The sequence below is a fragment of the Mizuhopecten yessoensis genome, unplaced genomic scaffold (assembly GCF_002113885.1).
Source record: "Mizuhopecten yessoensis strain PY_sf001 unplaced genomic scaffold, ASM211388v2 scaffold2699, whole genome shotgun sequence".
NCBI classification, from domain to species: Eukaryota; Metazoa; Mollusca; class Bivalvia; order Pectinida; family Pectinidae; genus Mizuhopecten; species Mizuhopecten yessoensis.
The window spans coordinates 42,110-63,026 of NW_018404676.1; the positions used below are offsets into that span (position 1 = coordinate 42,110).

General features: G+C 34.8%; 2 long non-coding RNA genes and 1 pseudogene across 2 annotated transcripts; 1 reads left to right on the forward strand and 2 right to left on the reverse strand.

The window, feature by feature from the left end:
- The first annotated feature begins 678 nt into the window (after positions 1-678).
- LOC110446444 lies at positions 679-10,479 on the forward strand (annotated as a pseudogene).
- Positions 10,480-12,298: 1,819 nt separating this feature from the next.
- LOC110446445 lies at positions 12,299-15,951 on the reverse strand. The gene is made up of 3 exons (XR_002462464.1): positions 15,911-15,951; positions 14,425-14,505; positions 12,299-12,916 (listed from the first exon to the last, which is right to left on the reverse strand). It is a non-coding gene; the product is annotated as an uncharacterized LOC110446445 (long non-coding RNA).
- A 30-nt stretch (positions 15,952-15,981) lies between these two features.
- On the reverse strand, positions 15,982-20,363 carry LOC110446446. The gene is made up of 3 exons (XR_002462465.1): positions 20,270-20,363; positions 18,760-18,910; positions 15,982-16,015 (listed from the first exon to the last, which is right to left on the reverse strand). It is a non-coding gene; the product is annotated as an uncharacterized LOC110446446 (long non-coding RNA).
- Positions 20,364-20,917: the final 554 nt, after the last annotated feature.

Here is a 20,917-nt window from a genome sequence, read left to right on the forward strand (position 1 = left end):
CCTGGGCACCTCTGCAGTATTTTCTTTCCTAAACTCATAATTAGACATCTTAATATTTACAAGATTATGAATATATTCAGGAGAAATTTTGTTTATAATTTTAAAAACCTCACAACCCATTTCCTTCAGACGCCTTACATGAAGCCTGTCGCTGTTGGTAATACTGAGTAAGTGTCTGAAGGATGAGTTGTGATTATTATGTATAAACCTTAAAGCTCTTTCTTGAATCTTTTCTATCTTTCTGATACTCTTCATGGAACAAGAGTGCCAGACTAAAGGACAGTAGTTAAAATTTGAAACAATAAAAGAATTATAAATTACAAGTCTACCTTGTTTGGTTAAAAAAAACTCCCAATTCGCTTTAAAATGGACAATTGCCTCGAGGCTTTCCTACAAATTTCAGAGATATGAGCTTCAAAGTTTAAAATTGAATCAAAGTTCACACCTAAAAGTTTGACAACACTGTCAGGAACAATATCTATTTCGCCAATACCAAAAGACTGTATAGCATCTACCGAACGTTTCCCTATACAAATGGCCTGGCATTTATCAGCGTTTGCTTTCATCTGGTTTTATTTAAAACAGTCTATTAAATTTTGACAGTCATTTTCAATATTATGTTTTAAAGCATCTGGGTCTTTATTTGATTCACTGACAGTGTTGTCGTCTGCATAATTATATAATTTACAGGATGTCACATATAAAAACATATCATTTACAAATACATTAAAAAGTAAGGGTTCTAAAACAGAACCCTGGGGTACCCCTTCAACCGTGATCTTGGTTTAAAAACGAGATCATGGATAAGTAAACCGAGGTCACAGATTACTTAACTGAGGTTTTGGTTAAGTTATTTTAAACCCTTGTCTTTTCCAGTGCGTTTTAGCCTACTTTGCTGTAAGATATAGTACAGGAATAATTATTTTTATTGACTTCACTCCACAACAAAGATGAAACATCGCTGATTGGTAGAAGATTTGAAATTTCATGTTTTAATCGGTAACATAGTTTGATTGTGGTATTGTTTCATTAAGAATTAATTATATTAATCCTAAATATAGCTTCACTTTAGCGATATTAATGTATGGACTTCAGGTGAGGTCTATCCATGATTTACCGACCTGGTCTGAGTTTTTAGCCTCGATTAAAGTTGATCAGACAATGTTTGTTCATCATGACCGTATGGACAGAAACTTAAGACCATTTCGCATGTCGCTTTGGAAAAACTCAAAATCAAACAATCTCCATTATAACTTTTGTCACTTGATGCTATTCTTGAATACTGTAAAAGGTTTACAGATTCCTCATAACAAATTCTATTTTAAGAGGTTTGTAGCACATACTCCCATCCTTAATGTGTGCATTATTCACAGTTTTTGCCTTTTTCCGTCTCATTGGCGATTCTGTAGGAATATCTAAAAGTCAGGTTTCAAGAACAGTGATGTCGGTATGTTCAGCGATTGCCAGCTTGGCAAAGCACTTCATCCGCATGCCAGTTAGAGCAGAAGCAACGAAGGTTAAAGCAGACTTCTACAGAATAGAAGGTAAGCTATTCTCATCCTTATAATTTGCGTTATTCACAGTTTTGGTGATGACAACATCCGGCTGTGTGTAAAAGTTAACCCGAAAGTCCGGTTACGCTTATGCGGTGACTTTCAATGGAACAAACAAACGAACATTCTATAATTTTCGAACAGATACACAACACATTAAACAAGATTTTAAAAGTCTTCACAAATAGTGAATAACATTACGATCTCTTCACATGCTCTCATCCTTAATGTGTGCATTATTCACAGATTTGGCAGGGATGTGTACTACACATCCCTGGTTTTGGTTACGACAACATATCCGGCTGTATGTAAAAATTAACCCGAAGTCCGGTTACGCTTACCTAATTATGCGGTGATGCGGAATGGAACAAACAAATTAACATTATGTAATTACCAATAGAAACACAACTCCAAGAACAAGTTTTCAAATAAACATTAAATAAATAAATGGTGTATAACAAGCATGTTCACATACTTCCTTCAGTTAGTGTTTTTAACTTTATTTGAAATGTAAAATTTGTGCAATTTTATTTTTTATTAAACTATGTTTTCACTTCACATCCCTGCTACACTACTCTGGATACTTCAGTCTAGTATTTAAGGAAACTTCGTAGCATCACATCAGCGTAATTGAAAGCTTCAATTTAAAATAAAAAGCCCATTTAGGATGCTCCAGGCCAAATAATAGGATAAAATGCCTTCAATGGTACAGAGGAAGGATGATTTTGAAGACAAAAATCCCTATTTTGGGCCAGTCCCTTTGCACCCAGAGGGGTCACACATCTGTTTATACAAAATTAAGTCCCCTTTGTCCCAGGATGCTCAAGGACAAATTTAGTCAAAATCCATGAAGCTGTTCAGGTTGAGAAGCGTTTTAAAGGAAAGTTGACATACGAACAGACAACGGACACCGTGATTGTACAGCATAAGCTCACCATGGTCCTTCGGACCACGGATGAGCTATAATCATTCAAGCCGAAAATCTTGCACTATATGTTTAACAACACTTTTCAATGAAAAGGTGTATCAGTTTTGAAATCAACCTGATGCTTGGATCATAAGTTATGCCCATTTCTAAAACTTCACAAAAAAATGATTTTCTTTTTACCCCAAAGAGACCATTTCCTATCAATCTCTATTTCTAAATCGAAATGTACACCTCACGAACAAAATATCTCTTAGTTTTTGAGAAACAGAGGTAAATGCTACTGCTGCCTCCAGAAAAGGAGAATCAACGATAAAGTCAAAGGCGAGAAAAACAATACTCAAGTCATTTACACTTTATATGATATGGTTTATTACATCATCCCATTTAACTTAATCTCAAATTTACACTTTTTTTATAAATTATACAAATTACCTTATTCTTAAACTTTGGAAAGATAGAATATGAAACATTACTTTTACACTTTGCACATCATCACTGTTTCACTTCATACAAATTAAATATACAACCAAATTTAAATTCATACAACAAGAGGACCAATGGGCCTGTATCACTCACTTGGTATTAATCTCACAACAGTAACCTTAAACGTGGATTTATACACAACCTACAAGATAAAGCGGAAATAATTCTAGAACTGGTTTATTAAAATTTATTTTCTTGAGTATAACAAATCTAACTTTGGCTCTTCTTTGGGGCTACTCACCATTTAATAATCTTTTAACTTATAGAAACTAGAAACATAATGCAGTGACACATGCATGTATCTTGTACATAGCACCATTACCAAAAAACAATCATACACCAAATTATCCAATAATTGTGTGATCTTAATAAAAGCCAAGAATAATCATTAGCTGAATGGGGAAAAGAATTCCCTTGAATTCTAATGGCCACTATATAGCTCAACAACCTCGAACAGGTTATGTATAACAAGACCCTCAAACAGGGTATACAGTACTATATAGCTAAACAACCTGGAACAGGTTCTGTTTTACACTACCCTGGAACAGGGTTTACACTACTATATAACTTAAACAACCTGAAACTTGTTATATATAACAAGACCCTCAAACAGGGTATACAGTACTATATAGCTAAACAACCTGGAAAAGGTTCTGTTTAACACTACCCTGGAACAGGGTTTACACTACTATATAACTTAAACAACCTGAAACATGTTATGTATAACAAGACCCTCAAACAGGGTATACAGTACCATATAGCTAAACAACCTGGAAAAGGTTCTGTTTAACACTACCCTGGAACAGGGTTTACACTACTATATAACTAAACAACCTGGAACAGGTTATGTATTTCAAAACCCTTGAACTGGGCATATAGTCCTATAGCTAAATTATAATCTGGAACAGGTTATGTATAATAACATGTGTAACAATACCCTAGAATAGGGTTTACATTACTTGAACTAAACAACCACCTGGAACAGGTTATGTATAACAAGCCCCAGGAAACAGGGTAAACAGTACTTTAATAACCTGGAACAGGTTATGTGTAACAAGATCCTGGACAGGGTAACATATGTAACTGTACAACACTTAATAACCTGGAACAGGTTAAGTATAAAAACCCTGCTGGCCCCGGTTTCATCAACGTTCCTTAACTTTAAGGAGCTCCATAAACCGTCTTTTTCCTTAAATATAAGGAGATTCCTTAACTAAAATAAAATTGCGTTTCATGAAGCTTCCTTAACTTAAATCCTTCCTTAAATTTAAGGAATCCCTTAAATATTTAAGGCCACATCAACCCAGCCTTAAATCGCTAAGGAGCTCCTTAAAAATGGCTGCCAATCATGTCCAACGAATAATCAGACGACGACGACGACGACGACGACGACGCCGACGAGTTAGAAATCCACGTACCTTACGTCGGATGGAAAATCCGCTGAGCAATTTGAATGACAGGGAAATATTTGTTCGGTTCCGTTTTAGTTTGAGAACAAAACAGGTTCTAGTTAATTTGTTGACACCGCTGTGTACGCACACAACGAATCGCACTATGGCACTTTCGATGGATTTGCAGTTACTTGTGGCGTTGCGTTTTTATGGTTCGGGTGCCTTCTTCAGTGTTGTTAGGAACACTTTGGGAGTTTCGGTGGCCACCGTGTCCCGTTGCGTGGCTAATGTCACTTCTGCACCCTGCCGTTTCGCCCAGCGATATATTGCAGTCCCAGCAGGGGAGGCAGCGTCCGAGACCGAAACGGCTTTCTATGATATAGCAGGTAAGTAATTCTATTTAATAACGATGGTTTCCGTACTGTGGAAGATTTTCGTCGGCTGTTTCCACCGGAAGTTTAACTATGTTGTACTAAAATCAGCACAGAGTAAATAGCATTACGGAGCGAGAGGTTAACAAGTGGTTGACATAACAGTGCGATATGGAGCGCATTGATATCTTACTCCACTTCACGTATTGATACAAATATCTAAATGCCAATGAAAACTAGTTTATTGTCTTTGATCTTGAAATCCAAGATTGCCATATATATTGTTTTTCCCAGTTAGGATGTGGGCCAGGGCATAAGTAACTCATATTGGGATTGTGTACGTAAATTTAACCACAATCCATCCATCGGTCATTGATGAGAAACAAATTTTAACTTAGGTGAGGATCATAATTATTGGGAAATTTTATAGCATTCCATTCTAATTTCCAACATTTTAAATTATAAAATATTGATAGACGATGGCCAGCACACTATTGCAGGGGTAGGGTTAGGTTGCACTTCATATCAGGTGACCTAAAGTCTCTCTTTGGTTAAAAAAACAAATAGTTCTTAACTGGAACTCTTCTTTGTGATTACAGATAAGAAAATGGTATCCTTTACCTTAATTGTAAAAGTAGTACATAAAAGTTTTGGGGGGTTAATGCTGCATAACAGGCACCAATTACATTGACCTTTAGTAAATGAGAGATTATATGGATGCTGAGCTACAAGCAACAAAATAAATTGCATGCACAGCAATTACAAAATGATAAGATCCACATAAAATTGAAAACGTTTATTAATCATAACNGAGGGTTGATGCTGCACAACAGGCACCAATTACATTACTAAACAGCACACTTTCCTTCAAATCCATACACACCGTGAAACATAGTAGAAAATCACAAAAAGGACAAAAATGATAAGAGGCTCAGACGGCATGTACCATTCACCAAGATTTTTTAAGCAATCATTTTAAAGATATTCTCATAAAAATTTACATGAAAAGGTTGTGTTTCTCATGGTTACCATTTCTATTATGCCAAAAAAATCAATCAGAATTTATTCAGAGGTTGAGTTGATTGAACCCTGATTGTTCTCCTGACAGAAAGACCCTATTGGAAAAAAATCACTTGTAATAGTTATTTCTGTTACTTGGCCATTTGGCAAGGTAATTTTAAAATTATAAAAATCAACAATTAACACATTTTAAATAAATCATATCATTTGAATAAATTTTCTTTTAAAGGATTTCCCAATGTATTGGGTGTAGTAGATGGCACCTTCATAAAAATACTAGCACCAACAGAAAATGAGAACGACTTCGTAAATCGGAAAGGCTTCCACAGTCTTAATGTGCAAGTAAGTTATATTGTATATAATAATGATAAGATTAGACTTGAAAATGTTTGTAAAATTTACATATATATCCTCATTCCAACTTTCATAGAAACAGAGCTGAATGGCAAATTGTTACCAAGATGTTCAACAGACGGCCAATAAAAGCAAGAGGCCTAATGGGCCTGTACTAATCTCAAGTGATCATGAGCTAAAAAGCCAAAACTTTTTGCCCCATTTAGGATGTTGCAGGTGCATAGTAATGTAGATGTTGCAAGATATACAGTAAATCATATTTCTTAATTAGGATTGTTTCAACAAAGAATAAGGATGAACTGATAGGCAGGGAATATAAATGCCAGAAGATGGACGTTTTTAAAACAAGAGACCCCAGAGTGATATCTGCACTCACCATCGTACTATGCAAGATTGATTTTACGTTTCTCTTATCTCATAGAATGATTCTTATAAAATATAAATGCACTCTGTGGTAACTTCATACTGTTGTGTACCATAATAACAGATCTGTCTAGTATTTCTTGAGAAAAAGTAACAGCAAAATTGAACTGTCAAATTCAAGATGACTGTCTGGTGTGCTTTTTGTTTTTGTTGTCATTTTCAAAATGAAACTGCATAATGAAAGATCTTACGGGACCTTCATGTGAAATTTGAGAAAGATCCCCTAGTACTTTCTAAGGAATAGCGCTAATAAGAATTAGTTAAGGACAGACATACAGAATGACGGACAGACGACCGACCATAAACTAGAGTTATCACTTCATAACCTGACGAAAATAGCAAAATATTCCCTAAGTGATAACCAAATATTTTGTAAAACAATCTGTTGTATAAACCAATTTATAAAGAAATATGTATTTTTAACTTTAAAAACCTACTGATTTTAATTTAGATGATGTGTGACCTCAGTTCCGCATAACAGATTGTTATGCAGACTGGCCTGGATCTGCCCATGATCAGAGAATTGTGAGAAATAGTCGTCTGGGCATCAACTTGGAAAATGGTGAGTTTAATTAATACATTTTAACCATTATCTTATTTGTCTATTGTGGTTATTATTACTTATCAAAATACTGTTTCCTTATTTATGTATTTATTATACCCTTTGATTATTACTATATTTTCCATCTGCCTAAACAACATTACTTTACAATGCTCTACAGAGTTACCATATAACCATGACACTTCATAATGTGATCTGACCTTGAACTTTTACCTTAGAACACTAATACCATAAATCAGTAAATAATGGCTTCATAATATCTATGCAATAATCACTGTTGAGGAAGTCTTGTTGACCATGGAAATGCATCAAAGTGGTGCTGCATAACAAAGGCAAACGGTGAAAGTCCTGTAGACTATTTATTTGAGGTAATAAATGTGCAAATTTCTTTTTCAATGTCTCAGGGCGATATGATGGCATTGTGCTGGGTGACTCAGCATACCAATGTACCAATTACATTATCCCGCCATACCTGGTCACCGAAACCCCATCCAAAGTCAGATTCAACAAAGCTTTGTGCAAAACAAGAGTTGTTATTGAACAAACATATGGAGTGATAAAGCGTAGATTGTACTGGCTTGTGCTGTGTTGCACAACATTGAGATTGATCATGGGGATATTGTAAATTTTGATGTAGACAATATTGGAGATGAAGGAGAAATTGATATAGCAATTAACCCAAGAGAAGGGGAAGGTGGAAGGCGAGAAAACATAAGACAAACTTACTTCCCATGAATCAATCCTGATGGTGTGTAGCACAGCAAACCAGAGCAATCTGTGTTACCTTTGGATTAATGCCGACACATTTCAAATATCAATATTGTATTTAGAACAGTGCACCAGTAACCTTTACTACGGTAAAACACTTAAGCATGGGTTATAATGAGCTACGGGCCAAGCATCACCACTTTGGGCTTCTGGTTAATAAGAAGAATTTTATTTCAATATTTTTTAAAACATTTGACCCCTGTTACTTTGAAAGTGAGATAATGTCATTCATTTGAACAAACTTTTGTCACCTATCATCCAAACATGCATCAACCCATGCTTACGATACATTTGACCCTTTGACATTGAAAGTAGGTCAAGGTCATCCAAAAGAACAAACTCAGTAGCCCTTCATCCCATTATGGTGTAATTGGCTAAATTTCATCACCCTAGGCCTATTGGTTGTTGAGAAGAAGCTGTTTAAATAAGAAAGCTAAAGCCGGCCAGACAAACGGAGATCAGTTGTCTTCTATGGCATAAGCTCTCTTGGCCTTCGGGCCAGACGAGCTAAAACTGATGAGGCCTATATAAAGAAAAATAATGACAGCTTAAGGTTTTATGTTACATCTTTGTTGTATTAACATATGTATATTTTACACATACACATCAAGAGTGTACACAAGGAGTATACATTTATAGTCATGCATCTACATACATTGTAAACATCATGACAAGTTCACAAACTACCATTTATAATTTATAAATAAAGAAAAATTGTGACATGAACAAAGGATACACTGGCATGTTCACAGTATTCAAATTTTAGGTTGCCAGGTATGATTATGTAATCTATATATAATACAGAATACACAATATCAATAGTATGTTTTTATAATATATCATAAATGGTTATTGTCTATACTCAATTTATTCTTCATTTACAGATATTCACAATTTTCAAATATTTCAGGATTCCCTAACGTACTAAGCTGTGTGGATGGCACATTTATCAAGATTTAGGCTCCACATGAAAATGAAGCTGATTTCATCAACAGAAAAGGCTATCACTCAAATGGACAGGTACTGGTGTAAATCAAATTCAAAATAATTTAAATTCCCTTGAAAATATGGTCAACATTCTATAACATAAAACAGTCATTAAATAAGGAAAGCCATGTGTGACCAAAATCAAACAGTTTTTAAATTGTGTATGTAGTTTAGGTGATGAATATCTGCAATATATGTCTTGCATGATGATAAAACTTTACAGCTGAAATTTATTTCCTCTTAATGTTACTTTAAAATGGAATATACTTTCTTAATGCATATGTGAATAAAATCTATGTCAATGTTTTGTTTAGATGTGACTCCAGGTACAGGATCATCAATGTGGTGGCAAAATGGCCAGGATCTGTCCATGATGCTAGAATCTTCAGAGGGTCACATGTCTGCTTTAAATTTGAAAATGGCAAGAAGAATTTTTGAAATACAGAGGTAAAATGTTATAGTGCTAGACATAAAAATATCTGTTTTTTAACATAGGGTTATATCTATGACTTCTTTAGACAACATGTCCGTTACCATAATTGTTTTTCTTTAATTTTAACATCAACAATAGTTGTACTACAAAGTTGTGTACCGAAAACCACTGACTTGTTATTATGTGATGTCATCTATTTAAATCTTTCTTGTTACTAGTATGGGTCAAATCATGTTTATATTGCAAATCTGCAATTATCGACACACTTTTAACCCCTTTAATTTCTGTGATATAAATTGTACTTGCATAAAGTGAAGCACGTCATAATGAACTACTCAACCACTAGTTAATTATATTTACTAGTAATTGATTAACAGTAAATTATAATTAAAATTTCCTGTTTTGAAATCAATGAGCCAGTCAGTTTAAACTTACTTACTCAGAAATATTTATACATTACAGGTAATTATGATGGAATTTTACTAGGGGACTCTGGATATCCTTGTACAATGTTTCTTATGACACCTTACATCCATCCATCTACGCCATCACACATCAAGTTTAGTGATGCTTTATGCAAGAGCAAAGTAAAAATTGAACAGACATTTGGAATTTTAAAAAGAAGATTTGCTTGTTTGTCACTTGGCTTGCGTGTTGAGCCCATGAAGGCTACCATCATAACATTGGCCTGTGCTGTGCTGTTCTGCACAATATTGGAATCGACAGGAATGAAATCATTGGTCAACCAGAGGAATACGAGGAAAGTAATGAGAATGGTTGGACCTGTATGAATAATGAGGGCAATGGGAACGCTATGCGTGACCATATCAAATCAACATATTTCCTGTGATTTTGTATGAAAATATATCTGAACAGAACTGAGTATAGTTCTACTGGTTAATACAATTTTTCAAGTTACCATTAATTGTTCATAAGGAGTATACTTAACTATAATATTATGAAGAACTCTTCATTACTGCTGAATTCGCTAAATTGGCTACATGTATCTAAAACAAACAAAAATAGCCATGAAGAAAGAGAAGACCTATGATTCCTCATTAGAGCCTTCTGTTCCTTAGCAATTTCTGTCTTGATTTTGGTCTTCTCGTTCTTTATGGCAAGAAGCTCTATCTCCATTTTCACTCGTTTTATTTCCAACTCCAGAAGTTATTCCTCAAGCTGGTCACGCTTACTTCTGGTATTGATATGTACCTGTGATAAGATAATTTATACTTTAAATCTGTAGTGTTACTGGTCTTTGTAGTATGTTTACAGCACACAGCATTCTTCTAATTCAAACAGATATATGACCACAAATATTAAATGAGTTTTATTCCTTATGAGATGAAGAAAATGGTACCCTCACAGAGACCATTTCTTGAAAGCTATGCTTCCAGGTTCCTACAATGACATGAAAACGCATCTGTTTTAAGGTCCAATGGCTATTCTGCTACTTAAACATCTTCATATGATGTACTTAATTTGTGTGAATTCATTCAAATCAATTGTTGATGTAAAAGAAGCGAAAATTCACAGATAGACATACAGATGAAAAGACCAATGGACAAACAGTGCATTCCTACATATTTTTGAAGTTAACAATCCCTACCCCAGCAAATTTGAAAAGAATTAGAATAAATCACATTATATCCTATTGTTCTTATATGGATAAATAATGAGCAGTTACATACTCTGGTGATAGTTTGGTCCCTCAATTTCTTTACTCAACGCCTGTTAGTGTGATCCTGTCAGTGGTACCAGTACACCTCGCTGACATTAACATATCATCTTCTTCTTCTTTGAAACATGAGTATTTCATTAAGAGATTACTTATTCATTATTAAATATTTTGCACATTTTCAAATAAACATGAAATCAGCCATGATTAATTCTATAAACTATTCATCACTTTTAATCACTGGTACCATATTGTGGATCAGGGGATTCAATAGGATTCCAAGTTGTGTTTAACCAACTCAGAGTAGGCATTAATGTCAGTACATTTCATAGTGATGATGATCATAACCATTCTTCATCCTTTTTCATAAAAGTAGCCAGTGAAATATCTGTAGCAGGAGAGTGTTTTTACCAGCTACTGGCTACAAATAAAACCCCTTGTGGATTACAACACTTCCCAAATTGCAAATTGTAGGGAATTTAATTTTTGTTTTCGATTCTGAAAACTTTCTGGTTCAAGTGGAGGCTCAAGGTTCAAATTCCGAAAAAAGTGCGCAAATTACGAAAATGTGGATAAGTACATATTCAACGAAACATTCAAGTCATGACACATGGTTTGAAACATGTACATGCAATGTAAATTTTAAATTTCCATATACGTGTATGCGTAATTTTAAGTTGACAATGCGCGCAAACAAGTCTCCGAAAAAGATACAATGTTGTACACTGCTTCTGAAAACAAGGACGACACCGACCTCAAACGTTCTACCGACCAATCGAACAAGCATTGTAAGGAAACAGATTTGAGCGTAATTAAATGTAAACTACAAAGCTATATGAAGGAGTTTTTTCATATGTTTTTACCCAAAAACTTAAAAGATAAGCAAAGCAATATCGGAATGATATTAAAAAACTTATGCATAAAAACACAAAAAAGTCATGATTGCTCGGAATATCACGACTTCAATTAAAAATTTCTACTGTGCACAAGTTTGATGGTCGCCATCAGGAACACGCAGTGAAAAACGTTATTTCTCTGTCTGATATGAAGGTCGATACATTTGATTATGCTCATTAGAATGCCTTGCAGATTGTTGTGACTATCCGAGTTCTCGACGTCAGGACCTGACATTACTTGGATTCGACTTAAACTTACATTGCGGTTGTCCTCGATGAAGCAGAAGACGCTTACCATTCTGGAATACCTGGTATTAATTTCCCTGTGCCTTTTATTTCATCTTTTGTTTTAGTTTGAATTGTGTGGCTCTGGTGACACTTCGGCATTCTCTTGTTGGTTGTTGAATCATTCCTTCGACTTAAACTTACATAAATGATAAGCAAGCTGGAAAGAATAATGAAGAACGTGAACAAGGTTTATGGCGCAAGAATGGGTGATGTTTTTTAATTTAAAATCCAGACACCCAATGGGAGCCATTTTAGCCGACTATGTTGTCTATATGATTCGTCTATATTACTTGTAAAAAAAATAGAATGTGGTAAGTATGATTAAAAATATTTTCCTCTTTTGATCAGCACATCACAGGAGAGGGATTCTTAGTATCAAGTTTCATTGTAGCTTCAATGTTCAACACAACCACCTTGGAAATATTTTCAATGCCGCCGCCAGAAGCAGTGGATAGGTAGTTGAGAATGCGAGCGACAGGACGATAGCAAGTGTAAACAAAGTCAATTTCCATTTATCACACATCACCTCTGGTTGGCCAAATATTTTAAGAAAGCAGGAATGTCCGATTATAAAGACAAACGCTGATACTTCTATGTTAATATATCCAAAAGTATGGAGCATATCCATCATCTTCGAAAAGGCAGAAAGTATAAAGACGTATTTCGAGTACACACGGCGCTGGTATGGCCCAATGTTATCATTTCCTCTTGTGAGATAACTGGCGAGGTACACGATGAAAACCTCCAGAATGGAATCAAGTAGCACATCCATTGAGCCTTTCTGTATATATAACATTGTAATATGAAAATTAATTAACGAAAGTTTTCATACAAATATTCTCTGAAAACAAGGAAGAATTATTTCAATCATTCAGTTACTGTGACCGTGTCCATGTTTTGCCGTTTTCGCAAGATAAGTGACCTGTTATTCTCAGGACAATTACCTAATTACACAAATGAATGCAGAAAAATCAAAACGTACTAGATCATCTATATCCGTGGTGATTTGACCAACATAGGTTTTGTTGTCCGACTCGCTAACCGCCATTTTTCACGGACTCCATCAATGTTACTTTTACAGACTCATGTTTGAATTTTACAACTTGTACCATCTCATGCTTGTGAATATGTCGCAAGCTGACTCTGACAACCCACATAACAGGAAATTTAACTATTCTCCTTATGCCCGTAACCACCCCCGGCACATTAGAGGTCACGTCCATCTATGTCAGGATGCCACTTCAGCAAAACGTCCAAACACCAGAAATTGGTATTACGAATCTGAAAGTCTCCAATGACTTGCTCATTAATAAATGTGCCTCACTTGTGTCCAAAATCATCAGTCTGAATGATCGCCAGATTCTTAATATGGAAATATCGTGCCATGGAACTATGAGACGCAATCAGTAACGGTTTATTTTATCTCTATACCATCTTTAACGTGCTGGTGAAATACCAGTTTCTTCATACTGACTTTTTGGCTCGGGGAAATATATAGCTCATTCGGCTTTGAAATAACAACAAAGGTCCCAGGTGACATTCTTAGCGGAGGGATTGAAATAGAATTACAACATATATTTTACAGTTATACAATACTAAGTCTTCTAAGACTGCAAGGACTGCGGTCACTAATCAAATAATTTTGCATCAGGTGTTGCGAAAATGTCGTGTAAAGGTGTCTCAATCACAAGGGCCTGCGAATTTGTAACAGCTATATTTTGACTTAAATCAAGGTGTTAAGAGTAATTTTAGATGTTTTATGGGTTTATCTCAACTTTCGGTAAATAAGCCACCACCAATGACGATATGTAGTTTAGGTCTTAATATACCTACAATATCAGGTCCCTGTGCCTAATATTGTACCTGTTTGTTTACCTGTACAGGTATGTGTACACATTGTAGCATTACTTATACATTCGAGATATAATATAATAATTTTTGAGATGACCTTTGCTTTTCCTTTTCTATGTCTCATTTTCTGCGCTCCATACTAGGTCTACCTCAAAATGAGTAATGTTCATTAAGAAATCGAGCTTTCTTCTTATACTACAACTTCTCCTTCTGCCCGGTAATGGTGTGCATCATAACCCAGGCCCTACAAACCACATAAATGATATATCTATATCTTTCACTTGAACTTTCGTAGTCTTTGAAATAAGCTGTCATATTTAGAACACGTAGCGTCTGATTATGATACTGTCTGTGTCACCGAGACTCACCGTGATATATCTATAGCAGACGAAGATACAATCCTAGATGGTTAGGTCCGGGTGTTTGAAACCTACTTACACTTCCAGTCTCTTGTGTACCCGTCGTAGAGCTGACGTGGAATTTTGGGTGGGTTAAGTGGTTTGGGCAGATAACCAGTTTCTAAAAAAGAAAAACCTCTTATGTAAAATATAAAGACCTCCGAATAGTGCCACTCCTTCTGGAATCACTTTCAATACTCTCTGTAAACTGCCTTCCAAGAAACTCCGTATGTTGTAATAGTTGTTGACATTAAAGAAGATCTCTTAGTTGTAGCAAATGCCCATGTAATTTACGATATTATAAACATTCCTTCCACTTGCCAAACATTATTAACAAACCGACTCGTATTGGACGCACGTGCTCTACCCTACTTGGCCCATTACTTTCAGTTTTGCTGATGAAATCGACATAAAGTCACCAAGTGACGACAGTTGGGACTAATATTGAAAGGACATATAAAAGAAAAGTTACTCTTTATAAAGACGCAAACTACGAACTCTTCAACCATAAATTTCATGCGACTTATTTTCAAGGGTGCACTCCACAGATGTCATTTATGGAACTTTCATATCGACTTTCTTAAACCTTGGCAAAGGAGTATATACCAACAAAAACATGGTTCAATTATAATCTACGACAAGAAATCAGGCAAGGAGACAAACTACTACAATGATTTAAATAACACTGTTCCCCAAATAACTTTACCAACTTTCGATAAGAACGTAATCAAGTGAATAATCTCAAAAAGAGGACAATAGAACTATTCATGCAGATATTAATGACATTTTAGATCAATACTCCGATTCGAACTAAAACAAAATAATCGAAAATTAAAAATTAATCAAATACTCCGATAACTTTAACATGTACCTCCCCTTGGAAATTATACTTGAAACCTAGAAATAGCATACGATATGAAAGATAATTCTCTAAATAATTATTTTGTTTCCCATTCTACATTTGACGATACAAACATTGACGTTCCGACTGTAGAACTTGGGACATTTTCTACTTTATCTGACATAACTCTCAACACAAATGACATTATAGACATTCTGACATCTTTGAATGTTATTAAAGCTGTTAGTCATGACACAATTAGCCACCATATATTGAAAGATACAGCAACTTTAGACTCTCTTCTTCTATCTCTGATGTTTAAATCTTCTTTGGAGACTGATATCTTACCAAGCCGGAGGAAACAAGCTTTATTATTTCCATCATTTTAAAAGAGCGATTGATAATATTCTGCTAGACAAGCACATACCTTAATTGAAAGTTGCTGTGTTATGATGGAATGAAAGAGATACTTATTATTTGGCTGGTATATGTAGTAATAATTCGTTGAAAACCCACAAAAAAAGATCTCACATTTTTTATATGCAAAAACTAATTTTCTGTATCTATTATATATGTTGAGATTGTCTCCCCTGATACAAGTGGAAATCTTTATGTACTCTATAAATACAGATATAGTCATAAAGAACTGCGGAGCACAGATACCTTACTATATGCACATACTCACCTTGATTGGTTGGTTTGTGTTTTACGTCCTATTAACAGCTATAGTCATATAAGGACGTGCCAGGTTTTTATAGTGGAGGAAGCCGCAGTTCCCGGAGAAAACCACCTGGCGATTGATTCGAACCATAAATCAAATGAATAGTAATTTGAGCATATTTTGTGATAAAAACAACAAACGCTTAGATAAAAATAACCCACTGAAATAAAATGGTTGATTCTAGATATAAATTAATTTTCACTTTCATTTCATATAATCAATAACGAAAGTATACGTAGATGATACAACAATACATTTGAATTTAAATTTAACGTATCGAATGAAACAAGCTCATACCTCACCTGGAAATTGTTGTATTTTGATGGAATGAAGGAGATACTTAGGGATTAGGAATTACTTGGCCGGAACATGCAGTACAAACTCGGTGGAAAACCGCAATTTGGCAAAAATAGATATTTCTGAGGTTTTATTTGTATCTGCCTTTGTGTATTAGCCTTACGTTTTACCGAATGAGCGAAAATAGATATTACAGAGGTTTTATGTTTTTTTTTTATCTGCCTTTTTGTTTTAGTCTTACGTTTTACCGAATGAGCTTAAATAGATATTACAGAGGTTATATTTTCATATATTCATATTTGATGGAATGATATCATCGAAATAACTGTAATATGTTGATTAGGGTATTTTTTTTAAACCGCAATTTTGCAAAAATAGATATTTCAGAGGTTATTTTTTTATATATCAATATTTAACTTATAATTGATCTGTTATATATGCTGAGATTGTCTCCCCTTATACAAGTGGACATTTTTTATGTATTCTATAAAGGAACATACAGTCATGAGATATTTTAACATTGTGAACATACCCAGATTGATTCATATTACATACTGAGGGAACAGCGCGACTGAAAACTGATTTGAGCATGTTTTGAGCACAAGTAAAAAATATCACGATGACAACTGTGAACATTTAAAGATTTTTTCCTGAATAAGCAGAAGAGAGACTGCGGGTGACAAAATTTGACTTTTAATGTACTTGGGTCACGGGCTATCAAGCTTAACAGGTGCGATATACAAATTCACGGCGCCGTATTGTTTTGAAAGGAACATACAAGGATAAAATACAAACTATATCACACTGTCAACATACATCTGTATATGGATAACATATATTATAGGGTCAAGAAACAAGTATATCATATATCGCAACATCAGAACCCAAGGGTAGAATATATCAAAGCGTCAATGGAGAAACACATATACCACAGCATCAGCACTAAGTCATATTATATTTCACAGCGTCAGTGGGCATGGAACAACATGTCAGAGCATCAACATACAAATGTTATACATGACACAGCGGCATACATATTGTACTACAGCACCAACTTACAGTGCTAAATACTAGTGTATCACAGCCTCACCATACACGGGTGAAATAATCAACATATACCACATCGTCAACATACAATGTTAGTATATTCCACTGCGTCAATAGATAATGTATTTCCAATATACAGAAAACCATCACAAGCGTCAAAAACATGGAAAAGATCAAGGTTAAAACATACCGATACCATAACCCAGCATACAATATTTATATATACCACAGCGTCAACTTACAACATTACAGTATACCACAGCGTCAACATAACAAGAATCATATGTCACTGCACAGTGAAACATAGAACGATAATATATACATCAACATATCATAGCGTCAATTTACAAGGATAATCTATACATTAATATACCATTGCGTCAACATCTATAGACTCTAACGTGAGTCAACATCTAAAGACTCTAACGTGAGCCACATCTATATTCTCTAACGTGAGTCAACATCTATAGACTCTAACGCGAGTCAACATACAATGATAACACAATATATCTTCGACAAAGTGAAAATATACCACATCGTCATTTTGTAAGGTTGACGTGTATTACAGCGATAACATATCACATCCAAAAATCATCAGTCTGAATGAGTCGCTAGATTCTTAATATGGAAACATCGTGCCATGGAACTATGAGACGCAATCAGTAACGGTTAATTTTATCTCTATATCATCTTTACCGTGTTGGTGAAATACCAGTTTCTTCATACTGACTTTTTGGCTCGGGGAAATATATAGCTCATTCGGCTTCGAAATAACAACAAAGGTACCAGGTGACATTCTTAGCGGAGGGATTGAAATAGAATTACAACATATATTTTACAGTTATACAATACTAAGTCTTCTAAGACTGTAAGGACTGCGGTCACTAATCAAATAATTTTGCATCAGGTGTTGCGAAAATGTCGTGTAAATGTGTCTCAATCACAAGGGCCTGCGAATTTGTAACAGCTATATTTGGACTTAAATCAAGGTGTTAAGAGTAATTTTACATGTTTTATGGGTTTATCTCAACTTTCGGTAAATAAGCCACCACCAATGATGATATGTAGTTTAGGTCTTAATATACCTGCAACATCAGGTCCCTGTGCATAATATTGTACCTGTTTGTTTACCTGTACAGGTATGTGTACACATTGTAGCATTACTTATACATTCGAGATAATATATAATAATTTTTGAGATGACCTTTGCTTTTCCTTTTCTATGTCTCATTTTCTTCATACTTGGTCTACCTCGAAATGAGTAATGTTCATTGAGAACTCTAGCTTTCTTCTTATACTACAACTTCTCCTTCTATCCGGTAATGGTGTGCATCATAACCCAGGCCCTACAAACCACATAAATGATATATCTATATATTCAGTTGACCTTTCGTAGTCTTTGAAATAAGCTGTCATATTTAGAACACGTAGCGTCTGATTATGATACTGTCTGTGTCACCGAGACTCACCGTGATATATCTATAGCAGACGAAGATACAATCCTAGATGGTTAGGTCCGGGTGTTTGAAACCTACTTACACTTCCAGTCTCTTGTGTACCCGTCGTAGAGCTGACGTGGAATTTTGGGTGGGTTAAGTGGTTTGGGCAGATAACCAGTTTCTAAAAAAGAAATACCTCTTATGTAAAATATGTAGACCTAAGAATAGTGCCACTTCTTCTGGAATCACTTTCAATACTCTCTGTAAACTGCCTTCCAAGAAACTCCGTATGTGGTGACATTACAGTAGATCTCTTAGTTGTATAAAATGCCCATGTAATTTACGATATTATAAAAAATCCTTCCACTTGTCGCACGTTATTAACAAACCGACTACGTGCTTTACCCTACGTGGCCCATTACTTTTAGTTTTGCTGATGAAATCGACATAAAGTCACCAAGTGACGACAGTGGGGACTAATATTGAAAGGATATATAAAAGAAAAGTAACTCTTTATAAAGACGCAAACTACGAACTCTTCAACCATAAATTTCATGCGACTTATTTTCAAGGGTGCACTCCACAGATGACATTTATGGAACTTTCACATCGACTTTCTTAAACCTTGGCCAAGGAGTATATACCAACAAAAAGCATGGTTCAATTATAATCTACGACAAGAAATCTGGCAAGGAGACAAACTACTTCAATGATTTAAATAACACTGTTCCCCAAATAACTTCACCAACTTTCGATAAGAACGTAATCAAGTGAATAATCTTAAAAAGAAGACAATATAACTATTCATGCAGATATTAATGACATTTTAGATCAATACTCCGATTCGAACTAATTTTTTTTTTTTCGAAAGTTAAAAATTAATCAAATATTCCGATAACTTTAACATGTACCTCCCCTTCGAAATTATACTGGAAACCTAGAAATAGCATACGATATTAAAGATAATATTCTAAACAATTATTTTGTTTCCCATTCTACAATTGACGATACAAACATTGACGTTCCGACTGTAGAACTTGGGACATTTTCTACTTTATCTGACATAACTCTCAACACAAATGACATTATAGACATTCTGACATCTTTGAATGTTATTAAAGTTGTAAGTCATGACACAATTAGCCACCATATGTTGAAAGATACAGCAACTTTAGACTCTCTTCTTCTATCTCTGATGTTTAAATCTTCTTTGGAGACTGATATCTTCCCAAGCCGGAGGAAACAAGCTTTATTATTTCCATCATTTGATTGATAATATTCTGCTAAACAAGCACATACCTTACTTGAAAGTTGCTGTGTAATGATGGAATGAAAGAGATACTTATTATTTGGCTGGTATATGTAGTAATAATTCGTTGAAAACCCACAAAAAAAGATCTCACATTTTTTATATGCAAAAACTAATTTTCTTTATCTATTATATATGTTGAGATTGTCTCCCCTGATACAAGTGGAAATCTTTATGTACTCTATAAATACAGATATAGTCATAAAGAACTGCGGAACACAGATAACTTACTATATGCACATACTCAGCTTGATTGGTTGGTTTGTGTTTTACGTCCTCATTTAAGGACATGCCAGGTTTGTATAGTGGAGGAAAGCCGCAGTTCCCGGAGAAAACCCACCTGGCGATTGATTCAAACCATAAATCAAATGAATAGTATAGCTGTAAACTAATTTGAGCATATTTTGTGATAAAAACAACAAAGGCCTAGATAAAAATAACCCACTGAAATAAAATGGTTGAGTACCTGTGTGACAATATATCAGCTGAGTTTGGTTACGAGATATCCCAGTAGACTGTTGGTATAACAGAGACCTACTCGTGACCGACTTGATTTATGATATGCGGCTGATATTGAAGCCTACTAAGACGTACAAAAAACCTTGCTAAGTCATTTAATTTTACGTCCTTATATATCAACGACGTTATATCTTTAAATAACTTGCAAACTATTAAACACATCAATTGTGTATACCCTCCTTAACTTGAAACAAAAGGACCCTTAAGACTCTTCAATATCAGTTGCTGCCCTTGGTCTTTACTCATAACATGACTGTATTCATAGAAACATACTAGCCGTTTTCCTCATACTCGGATAGGGAAAATATCGTTTAGCTCATCCGGTAAAACGTAAGACTAATACATAAGACGTCCCTGGTT